At 41.6% G+C, this 16,329-nt stretch overlaps 1 long non-coding RNA gene and 1 pseudogene across 1 annotated transcript in view; both read right to left on the minus strand.

Annotated features, from left to right (window-relative positions):
- Positions 1-6,652: 6,652 nt before the first annotated feature.
- Positions 6,653-6,958, minus strand: LOC129519120 (U6 snRNA-associated Sm-like protein LSm3; annotated as a pseudogene).
- Positions 6,959-15,655: 8,697 nt separating this feature from the next.
- Positions 15,656-16,329, minus strand: part of LOC129519124 (uncharacterized) — a 64,976-nt gene continuing 64,302 nt past the window's right edge. The window contains exon 6 of the long non-coding RNA XR_008666351.1: positions 15,656-15,966. This is a non-coding gene — a long non-coding RNA (uncharacterized LOC129519124). The remainder of the gene's footprint in view (positions 15,967-16,329) is intronic.

The raw sequence follows: 16,329 nt of genomic DNA on the forward strand, positions 1-16,329 counted from the left end.
CACTTTTTTTCCTCTGATGTAGAATAATACATTTTCATTTCTCCCCTAAGCCCTAAATGCCTTTGCAGTCAAGTTGAATTGGGGGCTGAGGACTTTCACTTTACAGAAGGAGCCAGGGGCATAGACCATGTTCTCACCTCTGTCATCAACAGACCCTCCCCCTGTCCAGTCCCCACCATCCCACAGCCGCTCAAAGGGGCCAGTTTTACCTACTGCCCTTAATCCTCCCCCCTTTGATTAATTCCTCCAAGGCTTGTATATTATGAGTGTTCTTTAAATTGTTGCAAGTGACCTAGTTTCAGCTAACTGAGGCAAAGTGGGGAATTTATTGACCAAAGTAACTAAACCTTGTGAAGATTAGGGATGCAGCTGCCTTCAAGGAGAATAAAAGTGGGGCCTCACCTACCTCCTGCACCTATTGAGCACATGACTGCCTACCCATCCCCACCCTCACTGCCACCACCCCCCATACCCCCAACACACACACAACAAATTGGGTGGTACTTTCTTTTTTCCAGACCTGTTTTCTCCATGAATCTGAAAACATGGCAATTTGTAGTGGCCAAGCCCATGCCTCGTCATCTTTGCCCAACATCTTGTAGTTTTAATTCAGAAAATTGCAAGGAAGGCTCTGATTTTCTCAGATTTGATGCCCTGAAGCCAAAGGGCAGGCCGTGTTGCAACTGGCAATCCCCATTAAAACCATATTGTTGGTGGGAGCAGGAGTAATTGGTCTCAGAAAGGAAGCGATGGTCTCAGTCAGTAAAGAGTCCAGAGCAAGCAAAGCTAAAGATGGGCAAATCCATGGCAGCCAGATTCCCACAGCCTAGTGCAAAGAGCTTGGGGGGTAGAGGCAGAACTCGAGTCACTTACAAGCCATGTGATCTTGGGCTCAGTTTCCTTGTCTGTAGAATGGACAGAATAATATTTTCCTTATATGGATGAGTATACGAGGGAGCACAGAACTCTGTTTCTTGGTGACAAGAGCTGCCAAGTATGGAAGGGGACATTGAAATCTACCCCTGTTTGGAAACAGCTAGAAGGAGATGCATCAGGCTGGAGGTGAGGAGACTGGGTAGAAGGAGAGGGGGGGAATGGAGTATTCCAGGGAAGTTAGGACTGAGTCTAGCAGTGGGAAGAGGTGGTCAGTGGCATCTGGAGTAATTGGCCTCTAAGTTAAGGACAGGAAAACAGAGACTGATCCAATGAAAGAAGGGAGAGGAATGTTCTAGGTAAAGATACTAGCACGCAGAGAAATGCCAAAGTGAGGAAAACATAGTGCATTGACGTTGCTAGAAGTAGTTCAGTGTGGCTAGAGCATGGACTACCTCTGAGTCTCAGAGGTGAACAGGGACTCAGAAAGTAACTTTTCCAAGTCATGGTGGCAGCTCTGAGCTTTGTCCAAAAGCAGCAGAGAAATGCAGACAGTGAAGCAAGGAAGAAGCATGATCCAATTTATGATTTATGCAAGTGAGATGCTACTGTATATCGATTGGAAGACCTAAAATTTAAAACATAGGGGTGCCTGGGTGCCTCAGCAGGTTAAATGTCAGACTCTTGATTTCGGCTCAGGTCATGATCCCAGGGTGGTGAATCGGGTTCCATGTGGGGCTACTCTCGGAGTGTGGAGCTTGGGATTCTCTCTCCTTTTCCCTCTGCCCCTCCTTGCTCACGCTTTTTTTCTCTCTCTCATTAAAAAAAAAAAATTAAAATATAGACAATAGTGAGTGTTGGCAAGGTTGTGGAGCAACCGGATGTCAACTGGAATTTTCCGGTACAGTCGCAAACTTTTGGTTTGCGGTGTCTTCTCTGACACAGTGAGATTCTTGAAGTGAGCAAGATTTCTGGCTCATCTTTGTAATCCTCTGCCCCAAGGTGTACAACACCTAGCTCAGTGGTTCTCAACCTTGCCTACGTCACCTGAAGAGCTTTTTTAAATCCCCGGGCCCAAGGTGCCTGGGTGGCTCAGTCGGTTAAGTTTCTGCCTTCAGCTCAGGTCATGATCCCAGGGTCCTGGGACTGAGTCCCTCAATGGGCTCCCTGCTCAGTGGGGATCCTGCTTCTCCCGCCCTCTGCCTGCCACTCCCCCTGTTTGTGCTCTCCCTCTGTCAAACAAATAAATAAAATCCTTTGGGGAAAAATAAATAAATAAAAATAAATAACTCCCCAGCTGTACCCAGACCAAGTCTCTCTCTACAGGTGGCTCCAGGCAGCAATACTTTTTCTGAAACCCCCTACGTTGCTCTGATGTGCAGCCAAGGCTGAGAATCCCCGATCTACCGTTACTTATCACAGTGGTTCTCAACCCTGGCTGCACAATGTCATCACTCAGGAGCTTTTAAAATATACAAACGCCTGGGCTTCACCCCCAGAGATTCAATATTAATTGGCCTGGAGTAGGATCCTTGTATCTGTATTTTTTAAAAACCCTCCAGGTGCTTTTTTTTTTTCTTGAAGTTTATTTCTTTAAGTAATCTCTGTGTGCAATGTGGGGCTCAAACTCACAACCCTGAGTTCAAGAGTCCCATGCTCTAGCCACTGACTGAGCCAGTCTGGTGCCCCTAAAAGCCCTCCAGGTGCTTTTAATGTTCAATCAGGGTTGAGAATCATGAGCTATGAAAAGCATTTAACAAATGTTCACCAGTGACTTCAATCAGTATTTCCATTCCTGTCCTCCCTTCTGGCCCCTACCCCTATCAACCCAGTGACCTCCTGCGAACATCCTCCTACTTGAACTCAGTACAGCCAAGACTAAACTTGATCTCCCAGCATGCCTTGCAGGCCAATGAGGGATCCACACCTTTCACTGGGACAGAGGTTCTGGGAGCTGGCCCCAGGTTAGGGAACTACTATTCCCCTGTGGCTGAGAGCAGAGAACAAAGGGTAACAAAAGGGAGTTTTGAGGATGGTGTGAGGCTCAAGGAGCTGAAGAATGAAGTCCAGTTGAGGGCACAGAGTTTAATCTCAGGCAGAAAAAAAACAGGAAAATAGTTACAAGTGAAGGAATTTCAGCCTCGTAACCTCATAGGCACCTCCTAGGGACTCAATAAAAGCTTGGTGGAAGAAAGAAACAAATGAACTGGAGGAAGATTCTGGAAGTGCCAATGCGCAAAGCCTGGCAGACTTTACATGAAAAAGTTAATGGCATTTGCTCACAGCGGGAGTTCTCCATTTTACCCTGCAGAAGACTTCTCTGAAGAATCTCCACCCACGTTGGCCTCCTCCTCTTCCTGTGTCACTCCAAGCCAGTGCTTCCTCAGAGCTGTTGTATCTTCTGTTCCCTCTGCCTGGTGCACTCCCCCCCCCCCCCAGATATTCATGAGATTTCTCTGCAGGTCTTTACTCAAACTCCACCTTCATACTTCCTACCCTCTTTCCTGGCTTGATTTTTCTCCCTAACACTTCTGACTATCGAGTATGCTATATATTTTACTTAACTATCATGTCTAATCTCGTGTTTCCCTGTTCGCTATAACATCCATGCAAACAGGGATTTTTGCCTGTTTTGTTCCCTGGCATATCCAGAGCCTAGAACAGTGCCAGGTAGACAATAGACCCCTAGGAGGTGAATGAATAAGTAGAGCAGTTTAAAATTGCAGACTCTGTCCCCAGAGATTATAACCCAGCAGGCCCAGGTAGGGTCCAGGAACATACATGTGTACCAGGTGGTTCTACAGAGGTGGCTGGAGGCTGCACACAAAGAAACATTTCTTAGAGAAAAAAAACAAAAACAGGGCAGCCACGGTGGCCCAGCGGTTTGGCGCCACCTTCAGCCCGAGGTGTGATCCTGGAGACCCGGGATCGAGTCCCACATCAGGCTCCCTGCATGGAGCCTGCTTCTCCCTCTGCCTGTGTCTCTGCCTCTCTCTCTCTCTCTCTCTCTCTCTCTCTCTCTCTCTCTCTCTCGGTGTCTGTCATGAATAAATAAATAAAAATCTTTAAAGCAAAACAAAAACCCATGGTTTTGTCTGGACACAGCTCCCTTGACAGAACAGGGACAGCAGGAGGCTGAGACTTAAGGGCTCAGGATCCTGGCCATCTTTACCCGTTTCTTTCCTGTGCTGAGACACGTCTCACATCTGGTGATTTGGCAGAGGGAAGCGAGTGTGTGCAGGAGGCAGGGATGTGGGTGGCCAGCTCCTTGAAGGATGGTGAGAGCCAAACTGCACTTCTGGGCAAAGCCCCAGGTGGAAGAAGCACAGTTCCTGCCGCAGGACAGGGCCTTCACGAGGTAGGAATCTGAGCTTGGCAGGGACTAAGCTGGTACCACACAGCAGCACCCTTTTTGCCAAAATCCTGTTTGGACAGCCAGGTTCAGCAATGCTGCTAAATGCTTAACAACCAGCTTAGGTCAGGGGTCAGGGAAAAGGGAGTGAGGGAATGCATGCATTACAAACCTAAGTCTATTATAAATTTTACTGATCTAAAGAATGTGCATCACATGCTTTGCAAATAATAATAAAACATCTTCATTGAAAATGACCCATAGCCAATGGTTTCTTTTTTGAAATTCGGTTGTGAAAAAAAATAAAATAAAATAAAATTCAGTTGCGGTAAAAACATTCAACATGAGATCTGCCCTCTTAACGGATTGTTAGGCGTACCACATGACATCTTTGTCTAGAGGCACAATGCTGTACGGCAGACCTCTAGAACATTTTTCATATTGCATAAGTGAAATTTTATACCTGTTGATTAAGAATTCCCCATTTCCCCTTTTCTCCAGCTGCCGGCAACCACAATTCTATTCTTTGCTTCTTTGAAGTTTGACTGTTGTATATGTCTCATTTAAGTGGAATCACGCAGTCCTGGACTAGTTTATTTCACTTCGCATAATATCTTCCAGGTTCCCATAACAGGGTGTAACAGGATTTATATATTGCATTGTTGCATGTAGTAGGATATCCTTCTTTTTAAGGCTGAATAATACTCCATTGAATGTATATACCATCTTTTTTTTGTTGTTGTTCATTCATCCAGTGATGGGCATTCAGGCTTTTTCCACATCTGGGTTATTGTGAACAGTGCTGCAGTGAACATGGAAGTGCTAATATCTCTTCAAGCTCCTGATTTCACTTCTTTGGGATAAATACCAGAAATTGGACTGCTGAATCATATGGTGGTTCTATTTTTAATTTTTTGAGATACGTCCATACTGTTTTCCATAGCAGCTGAACCATTTTACATTCCCAACAACACTGTACAGAAGTTACAATTTTTCCACCTCCTCACCAATGTCTTTCAATTTTTTTTATAATAGGTGTAAGCTGATAACTCATTGTGGTTTTGATTTGCATTCCCTAATTATTAATAATGTTGAACAATTTTTCATATGCCTACTGGCCATTTCTTATGTCTTGGGAAAAATGTCTGTTCAAGGTCTTAGCCCATTTTAAAATCAGGTTATTAGTGATTTTGTTCTGGAGCTTTAGGAGTTCCTTATATATTTGGAATATTAGCCCCTTATCAAATATAAGGTTTGCAAGTATTTTCTCCCATTTTGTAAGTTGCCTTTTCCCTCCATTGATTGCTTTCTTTATGTGCATTTCATTCTTTTGGAATACTTCTCTCGTATCTGTGGCCAACCTGTGGTTACAATTCAATCATGATGTCACAATATTTTGTGTTATTCATAGTGTAACTGCTACAAATATAACAATACACTTTTTTAAAATAAAGATTTTATTTATTTATTCTCGAGAGACACAGAGAGGCAGAGACATAGGCAGAGGGAGAAGCAGGCTCCCTGCAGGGAATCTGATGTGGGACTCGGTCCAGGAGACCAGGATCATGCCCTGAGCCGAAGCAGACGCTCAACCACTGAGTCACCCAGGCGCCCCCATAACAATACACTTTTATGTTTAATCTGCATTATTAAAATTTTCTCTATAACCTTCTAAAGTCTAGACATTTAATAAACAAAACAATAAAACAACCTCTAATTTGAAGAGTTGGCTGATTTCTATAGCATGACTACTCCACTGCAGCTGATTTCAAGTGATCAATACAATGTCACTGAATTCACAGTTGGCAGTTGCAAGAGATGCTCCATAGTACCCCACCTTATATTTCCACAATATTTATGTGAATATATGCTAAATAATATATACTGTGTGTGTTGTATATAAAATATACACATAGAAATGTTATTTATATACTTCGAGAGCATGATAATAGCAAAAAGTAAAATTATCTGGAAGCAGTAAGTTGTTTTTTTCTTTTTTAAAAAAATATTTTACTTATTGATTCATGAGGGACACAGACAGAGAGAGGCAGAGATACAGGCAGAGGGAGAAGCAGGCTCCATGCGGGGAGCTTGATGTGGGACTCGATCCCAGGACTCCAGGATCACGTCCTGGGCTGAAGGCAGGCACTAAACTGCTGAGCCACCCAGATATCCCTGGAAGCAGTATATTTTGAGTATTTGTTACCTTTCTCTGTGATCACACTTATTGGAAGGATTGGAAAAAAAATTAAAATGCCCTTTAGCTTCAGAATTTTTGAGTTATCTGCAAATTAACTCATTTCAGAAGAATCCTTGGTCATTTCTTAATATTGAAATTTACACAGGGTTCTCTTTTGAATGTCTTCTACATTTAAAGAGGCAATCATACTACATCTCCTATATTCCATACACGATAAATTCTTTGTTTCAGCCAACTCTTAATGGATTGGCAACTAGTACAACACCATCTCCCGGGACCAAAAGATTGGATTATTCCATTTTGTTGATTTATATATCTCTTCATGTTTCCTCATCAATTTCTATAGTAGTCACAGCTTCTTCCCCATCTCCCAATACCTTATTTAAATGCTGATCATAAGCATGTAATCTGCCTCGAAGCTCTCTGTCATTTCTCATTTTCACATAAATTCGCTCATCCAGGCTGAGCCTGATGAGATCCAGGGACTCTTCTACAGTGTTGGTAGTTTGTTGCTGGTCCATGTCGTCCACCATGTTTCAAACCTATTTATTTTCTTTTAAAATATAATTCAGGGGTTCCTGGGTGGCTCAATCGGTTGAGCATCCGACTCCTGATTTCAGCTCAGGTCATGATCTCACTGTTGGGAGATCAAGCCCCAGGTCTGCTCTGCAATTAGGGCAGAGTCTGCTTGTGGTATTCTCTCTCCTTCTCCCTCTGTTCCTCCCTCCAACTGCTCCCGTGCTCTTTCTCTTTCTCTAAAATAAATATATAAAATCTTTAAAAAAAATAAATGAAATATAATTCAGTTAGGGGTGACTGGGTGGCTCAGTCAGTTACCTATCGGGCTTTTGATTTCAGCTCAGGTCATGATCACATGGGTCATGGGATCAAATCATACATGGGGCTCCATGCTGAGCCTGGGGCCTCCTTCAGATTCTTTTTCCCTCCCCTTCTACCCCTCCCTGCTCATACTCTCTCTCTCTCTCTAAAATAAATGAATAAAATCTTTGAAAATACATATATACAATTCAGTTAATCATAAGTTTAGATAATTTAATTGTATATAAATTTATTTTATTTATATTTATAAATTTTAATTTTAATTTAATATAATTTAGTTTTTAATAAAGGCTGTAACAGCCAGCCTTGCAAAAATCCTGAAGATTTAACCGTTTCCTCTTGTGAGCTGGTACAAGCAGGCAGCAGCACAGCCCATGACAGATCCAGCACTGAAAAGGAACTCAGTCATACATTGGGAGGCACCCAGATCTCACTCACTTACAGGACCAAGGTAGATTCATTTTAAAGCAGGCTGGGAGTGGCGCTTGGCTGGCTCAATCGCTACAGCAGCGTTTGACTCTCCACTTCAGGGCTATAAGTTTGACCCTCACGTTGGGTGCAGAGATTATTTTGAAATAAAATCTCTTAGGGACTCCTGGGTGGCTCAGAGGTTGGGCATCTGCCTTCAGCTCAGGAAATGATCCCAGAATCCGGAATCGAGTCCCACACCGGGCTTCTTACAGGGAGCCTGCTTCTCACTTTGCCTGTGTCTCTGCCTCTCTCTCATGAATAAATAAATAAAATCTTAAAAAAAAAGATTTGAAATAAAATCTCTTAAAGAAAAATAAAAGGGCAGGGGGATCTCGGTGGCTCAGTCAGTTAGGTGTTTGCCCTCAGCTCAGGTCTTGATCCCAGGGTCCTGCTTCTCCCCCCTCCCTCTGCTGCTACCCTTGCTTGTGCTCTCTCTCTCTCTCTCTCTGTCTAATTAATTAATTAATTAATTAATTAATTAATTAAAATATTAAAAAAAATAATGGGAGCCAGCATGCAGATTTGGGGTTGGTAAATGCTGTGGTATTCAATAACCATATTCTTCTCATTGTATTTCTCATCCAGGGCTGGCCATTCCCAAGCCTAGAGAATGGCCATGGGGTTAGGGGTCCCAAGACTGGGTTCAAACATCTATGCACAGTAAAGGAAGAAGTGGCAGGGGCAACTCAGTTAGTTAAGCCTCTGCCTTCAGCTCATGTCATGATCCCAGATTCCTGGGATAGAGTCCTACATTGGGCTTTCTGCTCAGTGGGGAGTCTGTTTCTCCCTCTCCCTCTGTCCCTCCTTCCTACTCGTGTACTCTCTCAAATAAATAAAAAAAAAAATCTTTAAAGAAAAAGAAGAAAAGGAAGAAAGGGGATCTCACTCTATAAGGTATGTGTTGTTTTCTTAAGGTAAAGTAGAAGGACAACTCAATAAAATTATTGCATACCCAAGAGATTTTTAGGAACTTAAAAAGCCATTTGTTCTATAATCCAGGTTTTCTTAAGAGCATCTATGAAGAGGGATTCCAGGCTGGCTCAGCGGTTGAATGCTGCCTTTGGCTCAGGTTGTGATCCTAGGGTCTGGGATGATCGAATCCACATCAAGTTCCCTGTGGGGAGTCTGCTTCTCCCTCTGTCTATGTCTCTGCCTCTCTCCTTGTCTCTCATGAATAAATAAATACATCTTTTTAAAAAAGAGCATCTATGAAGAAATAAAATGGCTTCAGACTTTGGTATTTTGGAGATAAATGGTCAGAATTTGAAAGGAGAATATCAGAAATTTGAGGATGAACAGAGTCAGCTTGACAAACAGGTTTTATATTTATAGTCAAGACAGAAAAATGATAGGAATGCAGGAAGAAAAAGGAAGAAGACACCTGCATCAACAGTGTTAGCCCTACCCTAATAAAAGAGAAAGGAACCATCCTATACAACCAAGTTCACTTGAAAAAGTGTAGGAAGCAGTCCAGAGGAAGCAGCATTGGGTTCTGCTTCAGGAATAATGGTGGGCAAGAAAGAATACTTTTGGTACTCCCAAAATAGAGAAAGCTTTCTGAAGATTTTGAAAGTCAAAGAATACCCAAGGAGCCTTAGGTGAAGGTCTGTGTGGCAAAGAGCTAAGGCCTTTACCAACAGCCATCCCCAACTTACCAGCCATGTGAGTGAGGGAGTTATCTTGGAAGTGGATTCTCCAGCCCCCACTCAAACCTTCAGACAACTACACTTTGGGCTGACCTCATGAGAAGATTCCATGCCAGAATCACACAGCTCATCTACTCCTAAGCTCCTGACTCACAAACACTTGTTGAGATAGTGAATGTTTAATTACCATCAATTTATGACAATGCTTATTGTTATTTAAAAAAAAAAAAAGCTAAGGAAAAGCAGAGATGGAGGGCACACTGTTCTTTAGAGGCTCCTGAGGACACAAAAGCTCTAGGCTGGAGAAGTGTGGGGAGGGTGGGGAGAGTGTCTCCAGTTCAGACAACTGTGACAACAGGGAGGGGCCCTTAGGGTGGAATGCAGAGGCCCAGTGAATTCCAGAGCAGGAAACAGTTGTTCAGGTCTACCGGGGAACTTGTGATGCAAGTTTAAGATGGGGGTTTGGAGAAGAGGAGAGCCAGCAAATTTTAAGGAAAAATTAAATTTCATAAATGCAAAGCATGCTGGTCATGAGACAGGATATAGAGTCTATTTCAAATACCCCTCAACAAGGTTGGTCACATGGTTGGGAGATTATTTTCCCCTAGGACAGTGTCCTCAATATCCTTTTATAGTGTATTTGTCCCTGGTGAGTTTTATCTTTCTTTTTTCTGACTTCCCATCTGCCCCAATTTGGTCCTTCCAGTCAACGTAGTAGCCTTTAAACTGTAGCAAATAGCCTTGTGATTGATTAACCTTTCTTTGTACATCTACAGATTGTGCATTCTTTCCTTGAAAGGACAAAGCACTTCCACACGGCAGGAAACAAAAACTAGACCCACTTGCACAACCCCTAGGCACTTAGAAACCAGACCAGCCCCCTTGCACAACATCTGAGCGCCGAGATAACATCTACAGCTGACACCAGTCTGCACGTAATCAAGAAATGTTAACAGGCCACTGTAATGCCTTTACTGATTAACTGCCTTAAACCCCTTCAAAATTCCCTGGGCCAGGTAGAAATTCCAGAGTTGACCTTTGGACAATAGTCCACCTTTTCCTCAGGTGGCTGGCTTCCTGAATAAATAAAGCTCATCTTCCTTTCCAATCAAAACTCATCTCTTGAGTACTGGCCTTTGAGTAAAAGGCAGCAGAGCATGGGGTTTGGTAACAGTAATATGGGTTAGGTTCTGAGAGATTGTGTGAGTGAGTGGAGCAGTGCTTACATTGTGAACTACCAGGGAGATCCCATCCATTTCCAGGATCTATCTGTGCTTTGGACCAGGGCAGGCACTGCAATAATCTTATTTATCTAGTCCATCCTCTTCATCTGTGCTTGTGTATCAGCAGCCATAGGTAAGTATTTAAATTGAAAGTAATTAAAATTAAATGTAATTTAAAATTCCATTTCTTGGTCCCACTAGCTACATTTTGCAGGCTCAATGGCATTTAAGCTCAACGTTCTATATCAGCGTTTCTCCACCTTTTTTTTCACTATTACTTCCCCAAGAGAAGACTGATACTTCTTCCTCTGGTTGCTACCCCATGAAATTTTAATAACACAGATGTACTATATCTCTGAATATGTACTATCTGTATACCTGTACTTCAAACATAAAACCAGCAGGATTTCCCACCCCACCTCCAACTAGGAACCAATATTTCCCCCTAGGAGGCAGTATGGCTCCCATAGAGAATCATGTGTCATATGAACAAGGGCCAAGATTAAGGTGAGGCACCTAAGATTCAAAATTTAAGGAGGCAGGGCTTCTGGCTGGCTCAGCCAGTGGAGTATATGACTTCACTCAGTGTTGTGTTTGAGCCCCCACTGGGTATAGGGATTACTTAAAAATTTAAAAATAAAATCTTTTACATATATATATATATATATATATATATATAGGCCTTACATATATATATATGTAAGATTTACATATAAAATAAATAAATAAAATAAAAATAAATAAAAATAAATAAATATTAAAATAAATAAATAAATAGAATAAAAATAAATAAAAAGATTTTATTTTTAAGTATATATATATATATATATATATATATATATATATATACACACACACACCCAGGCACTACATATAAATATATGTATATATATAGTGTAGTTGGTTGGGCATTGTACTCTTGGTATCAGCTTAGGTCATGATCTCAGGGTGGTAAGATAGAGCCCTGTGTCAGGCTCCATGCTCAGCACAGAGTCTACTAAAGACTCTCCCTCCTTCTCTCCCTGCCCTTCCTCGCTGCATGCTTGCATGCTCTCTCTAATAAATAAATAAATCATTTAAAATACACACACACACACACACACAATTTTTTTTTTTAATTTAAGGAAGCATTCATTCCCTGGGTGGTGCAAGTGGAGGGTCGGCTTCTGAAAGTAACAGCCTCCTTAAATTTTGCCTCCTACTTGCCTCAGGGGCCTTATCATTTTTCTAGTCCCTATAGGAACATTTCCATCATCATGGAATGTTCTATCAGATTAGAATTTTAGAAAGTTGGAACCAAGAGAGACTTGGAATTGGAGAAAATCCATTTGGAAGAGCTGTAGTTTAGCCCATGAACACATCCAGGCCATAAGTGAGTAGTTCTTGACCCTGGGTGTCCATCAGAATCATCTGATGAGCTTTAAATCTCCTAGTGCCTGGCCCTGCCCCAGGCCAACCAAGTCTGAATCTCTAGGGATGGGCCTGGTGATGGGGCTTTTTCAAGCTCACAGATAATTCTAATGTATAACCTGGGCTGAGACTCTGCTGTGAGTGCAGAAGAAAGAGCTGGCCATATTTAAGGGGAAAGAGAATAGGAGCTTTAATTACTCTGTGGGAATAAGGGATTACGTTGATAAAAGATTTGTAGTGTGAAAAATGTGGAGTAGTGGCATGTCTAGGGAATTTTATGTCATGAGCATTCCATGGTTTGGACCCTGTTTATTATATTAAACACTCTCTGGAGGGTCTGCCTGGACACTATAACTGAACTCCACTGAGATGATAATTAACCCACAGAGGATCCTAGGTCCCATGAAGAATATAGTCTTGTGTTTAATTTATTAACTTCTTTCCTGACCTTTTTCAGCAAATTCTGGGGCCAATGCCAAAGATACATTTTTAAAGGGCTCTCGTTAAATCTGATGGTCACTTTTCATTGGGTCCAGATAAACAGCATGGAGAAATTGCAGTGACTGAAGTCATGGGTTGAATTTTTATCTCCTCTGATAGGTAACCAAAACAATACCACCCTTGGTTGTCCCAGGTCTCATTGTCAAATTAACTCCAGTTTGAAGGAGTTAATGCAGTTTGAAGGAGTTACTATGCAAGAGGGTATTTGAATTCTAAGTACCACCAAACATCACCTTCACCACAGGCCCACCTCCAACACACAGTCATGCACACACATCTCAGAAGGATGAGTTTTATGCACTAAGACCTGGGTAGTACAAGCGCCAGGCTATTGTGGGGTGATATGAAGAAGAGAGAAGTGAGAAGCACTAGCATTCACTTGGAATTTTCTCTTCTCTTTGGTTCCTTATTTATGGATCCCAATCTTGGTTTATTTCTCTGTGATCCAGGTTACTAGTAGGTTAGGAAAGGACTCCAAGTCCTCTCCTAAGTAGAGGACCAAGGGGATCCAAAGTGGGACAGAGGAAAAGAAGTCCTGAAGTAGGTTATTTAGACAAATGGTATGCTCTAGGCTCACAGGCCTATCAGCCTAACTCAACAAAGCAATTTCAATTGGAGTCTTTGGCAAAAACTCTCATTGTAATAATAAATAATTCCCCAGAAAATTTTCATCTATGTCTGCAGGGAGTGGGGAGGCTAACCAAGTAGGATAGTCGAGGATTTGGATAGAGGTTCATTTTCCAGCTTTCTCTTAATCATCTCCTCAGATAAAGTACAGGTATCGGTGGCCTTGTATGCCTTAGCTTAGAGGGGGTTGTCAAGGAAACTAAGAATTTGAACATTTACACACTTCCCCCAGCTCTCCCCAAAATCTGTTGTTCCTACTGTGTTCCCTAATTAAATGAAGGCGATCTTCATCGACCCCATCACCTAAGTTCAAAATCTTAAGTCATCATAGACAATTTCCTTTCTATCGGATGCTTTAAGGTCTCTTGATTTTCACTCTTAAACACCTCCACCTTAAAACAGACAAACAAACAAAACAAAACAAAAACTGTAAAATGCCTCTCTTTTATCTATTACTGCCATATTACTTCTGGCCACCGTCATCGCTCTTCCACACTTACAACAGTCTGTTTTATTTAATCTTTAGTGTTATAATTAGTGTTAACTGCATAAAATATGAATATATTATCATTCTTTAAAAATTCAAACAATACAGATAATCAAAAATTCAAGATGTAACCATGGTAATCAGTCGGGAGTGTTTTGTGTATTTTCTATGCATATCTACACAGAAAAAAAAAACTTACTATTTTTTGTATGTTGTGTTTTTTTTAAAACATGAATGGTGCCATAAATGGTTTTGCTACTTCCTTTTTTCACTTAACAATATGTCTTGGAGATTTTCCATGTCGGTATATACAGAACTACCTAATTTGGGCTGCTACATAGTATTCTGTGGTGGGTTAGGCTTCCTCTAAGATAACTCCTTTCCTGGTTTCACAGCTTTCTATAATCCCCTCTGTGATCATTGTGATTAATAGCAAGAAATATATATTTGGCCTTTGTCCTGATTCCTGGCACAAAGCTCCTAAAATCCTTGGAATTTCCTGTGATGACAGTAATCAAGGTGTCTTTTGTTATATTAATGATGTGACTTTGGGAAAGGATTCAAGAATGGGGGCTGGTTGCCCAGTGTAGCCAACCATGTGATTAGAGGATTAGAAGTTTCCATCTTACCCCTGCAACCCCAGCCTCTTACCCTCCACCTGTGGCCTTCTGAGAGGGAAGAGGGGCTGGAAGTTGAATTAATCACCAACGACCAATCACCAACGACCAATCAGTCATGGCAATGTAATTAAGCTTCCATAAAAACTCAAAAGGAGGGGCTGAGTCTGTTAAGCCTTTAGCTCAGGTCATGATCTCAGGGTCCTGGGATCAAGCTCCAGATTGAGTTCCCTGTTCAGTGGGGAGTCAGCTTCTCCCTCTGCTCCTCCCCCTACTTGTGCTCTTTCTCTCTGAAATATATAAATAAATCTTAAAAAAAAAAAAAAAAAAAACTCAAAAGGACAGGATCTGGAGAGCTTCTGGGTTGGTGAACACATGGAGGTGCTGGGAGGGTGACACACCCAGAGAGGTCATGGGAGCTCCTTACTCCTTCCCACATACCTTGCCCTGTGCTTCTCTTCCATCTGGCTCTTCCTGAGTTACATTCTTTTATAATAAACTGGTGATCGAGTACATAATATGTTCCTGAGCTCTATGAGCCACTCTAGCAAACTAATCAAACCCAAGCAGGGATTGGTGAGAAACCTCTCCTCTATAGCCAGTCAGTCAGAAGCATAGGTAACTTGCTGGACTTGTGGTTGGCTTTCTGAAGGTGTGAGGTTGGGGGCAATGGTGTAGAACTGAGCCTTTAACTTGTGGGATCTGATGCTACCTCCAGGTAGATTGTGTCAGAATTGAATTGAGTTGAATGGTAGGACAGTCAACTAGCAATGGGGAATTCCTTGGTGGTTTTGGAAAACCCACACATAAGAGTTGGTGTCAGAATCATACCCTCACTTTGAGTAACGTGTTTCTGTCCAACAGGACATGACAATGTCGAAGCAATGTCACTTCCGAGATTATGTTATAAGGGATTATGACTTCCATCTCGCTAGGTGACTCTGTCGTCTGCTGGCTTTGATGAAGTAAGTTGCCATGTTGGAGAAACTCACATAGATAAGAATAGGTGCCAAGGACCTGAATCCTGCCAATGATCATGTAAATTCGTTTAGGAATGTATCCTTCCCCAGTTGGCTCTTCTGATAAAACTCTAGCCCTGGCTAACATCTTGATTGCAACTTCTAGGAAATCATAAAGCAGAGTATGAGGTTAGCCTGTGCCTACAATCCTGACCCACAAACACTGTAAGATGATAAATGTATATGTTTTAAGCTGCTGAGCTTTGGGGTAATCTATTACACAGCAATAACTAACTAATAGACATGGTATGGATATACCATATTTTACATAACAGTTCATATAGAGTCTTTTAAGTGGGACCCCATCATATAGTCTTTTAAGTGTTTGAATCACTTCAGCTTCTTCCAGAAATACTTTATAAAGCAGAAATCTGATCATGTTATTATTCTACTTCAAAACTTTATGTGATGTGAATAAGGAGGTTCTAGGGAGGTGGCCAACTAGGTAAACATCCCCAAACTCTCCTATTTGCAGTCTGTCCTTGAAGTAACATAAACACCAAAATAAGAGTTCTGATGGAAACTAGGTATGTGAAGTCAGTGGTTGTTCTGAGAGCTCCAGAGGAGAGATGGGTATAGGCCTTCCTTTCTTGGACCAAAGCAAAGATTTTATGACTTCTTGAGAAGAAGAATAGTGGACACGGGGTTCCTGTGGAATGTCCTTGGTGGGGATTGCCCTATCTTGCTGATACCAGTAGACCTGAAATGGAAGTATAATTTGGGTTAATTTTATCTGTTTGAGTGAGTGAAAGAAAACTATCTATCCCCTTTTGGATTCAGACATAGGAGAATATAGCCACCCCATCCCCACAACCCACAATGGAGGTAAAAGCATTTATGGGCTCATTTCCTATCAATCCACACATATATAAAAAGGAATCATTTCAAAATGATAAAGGTTATTTACCAAAAGCCAGCAGTAACTTCAACATTAAGCTGAAATCATTTTCGCCAAAATCATCATTCTTAACACTATTTTAGAGACCTTAACTAATGCAATACATTAATTTTATTTATTTTTATTAATTAAATACTCCATATAAATATTGGAAAAAGAAGAGAC

The sequence above is a fragment of the Nyctereutes procyonoides genome, unplaced genomic scaffold, assembly GCF_905146905.1.
Source record: "Nyctereutes procyonoides isolate TBG_1078 unplaced genomic scaffold, NYPRO_anot_genome, whole genome shotgun sequence".
NCBI classification, from domain to species: Eukaryota; Metazoa; Chordata; class Mammalia; order Carnivora; family Canidae; genus Nyctereutes; species Nyctereutes procyonoides.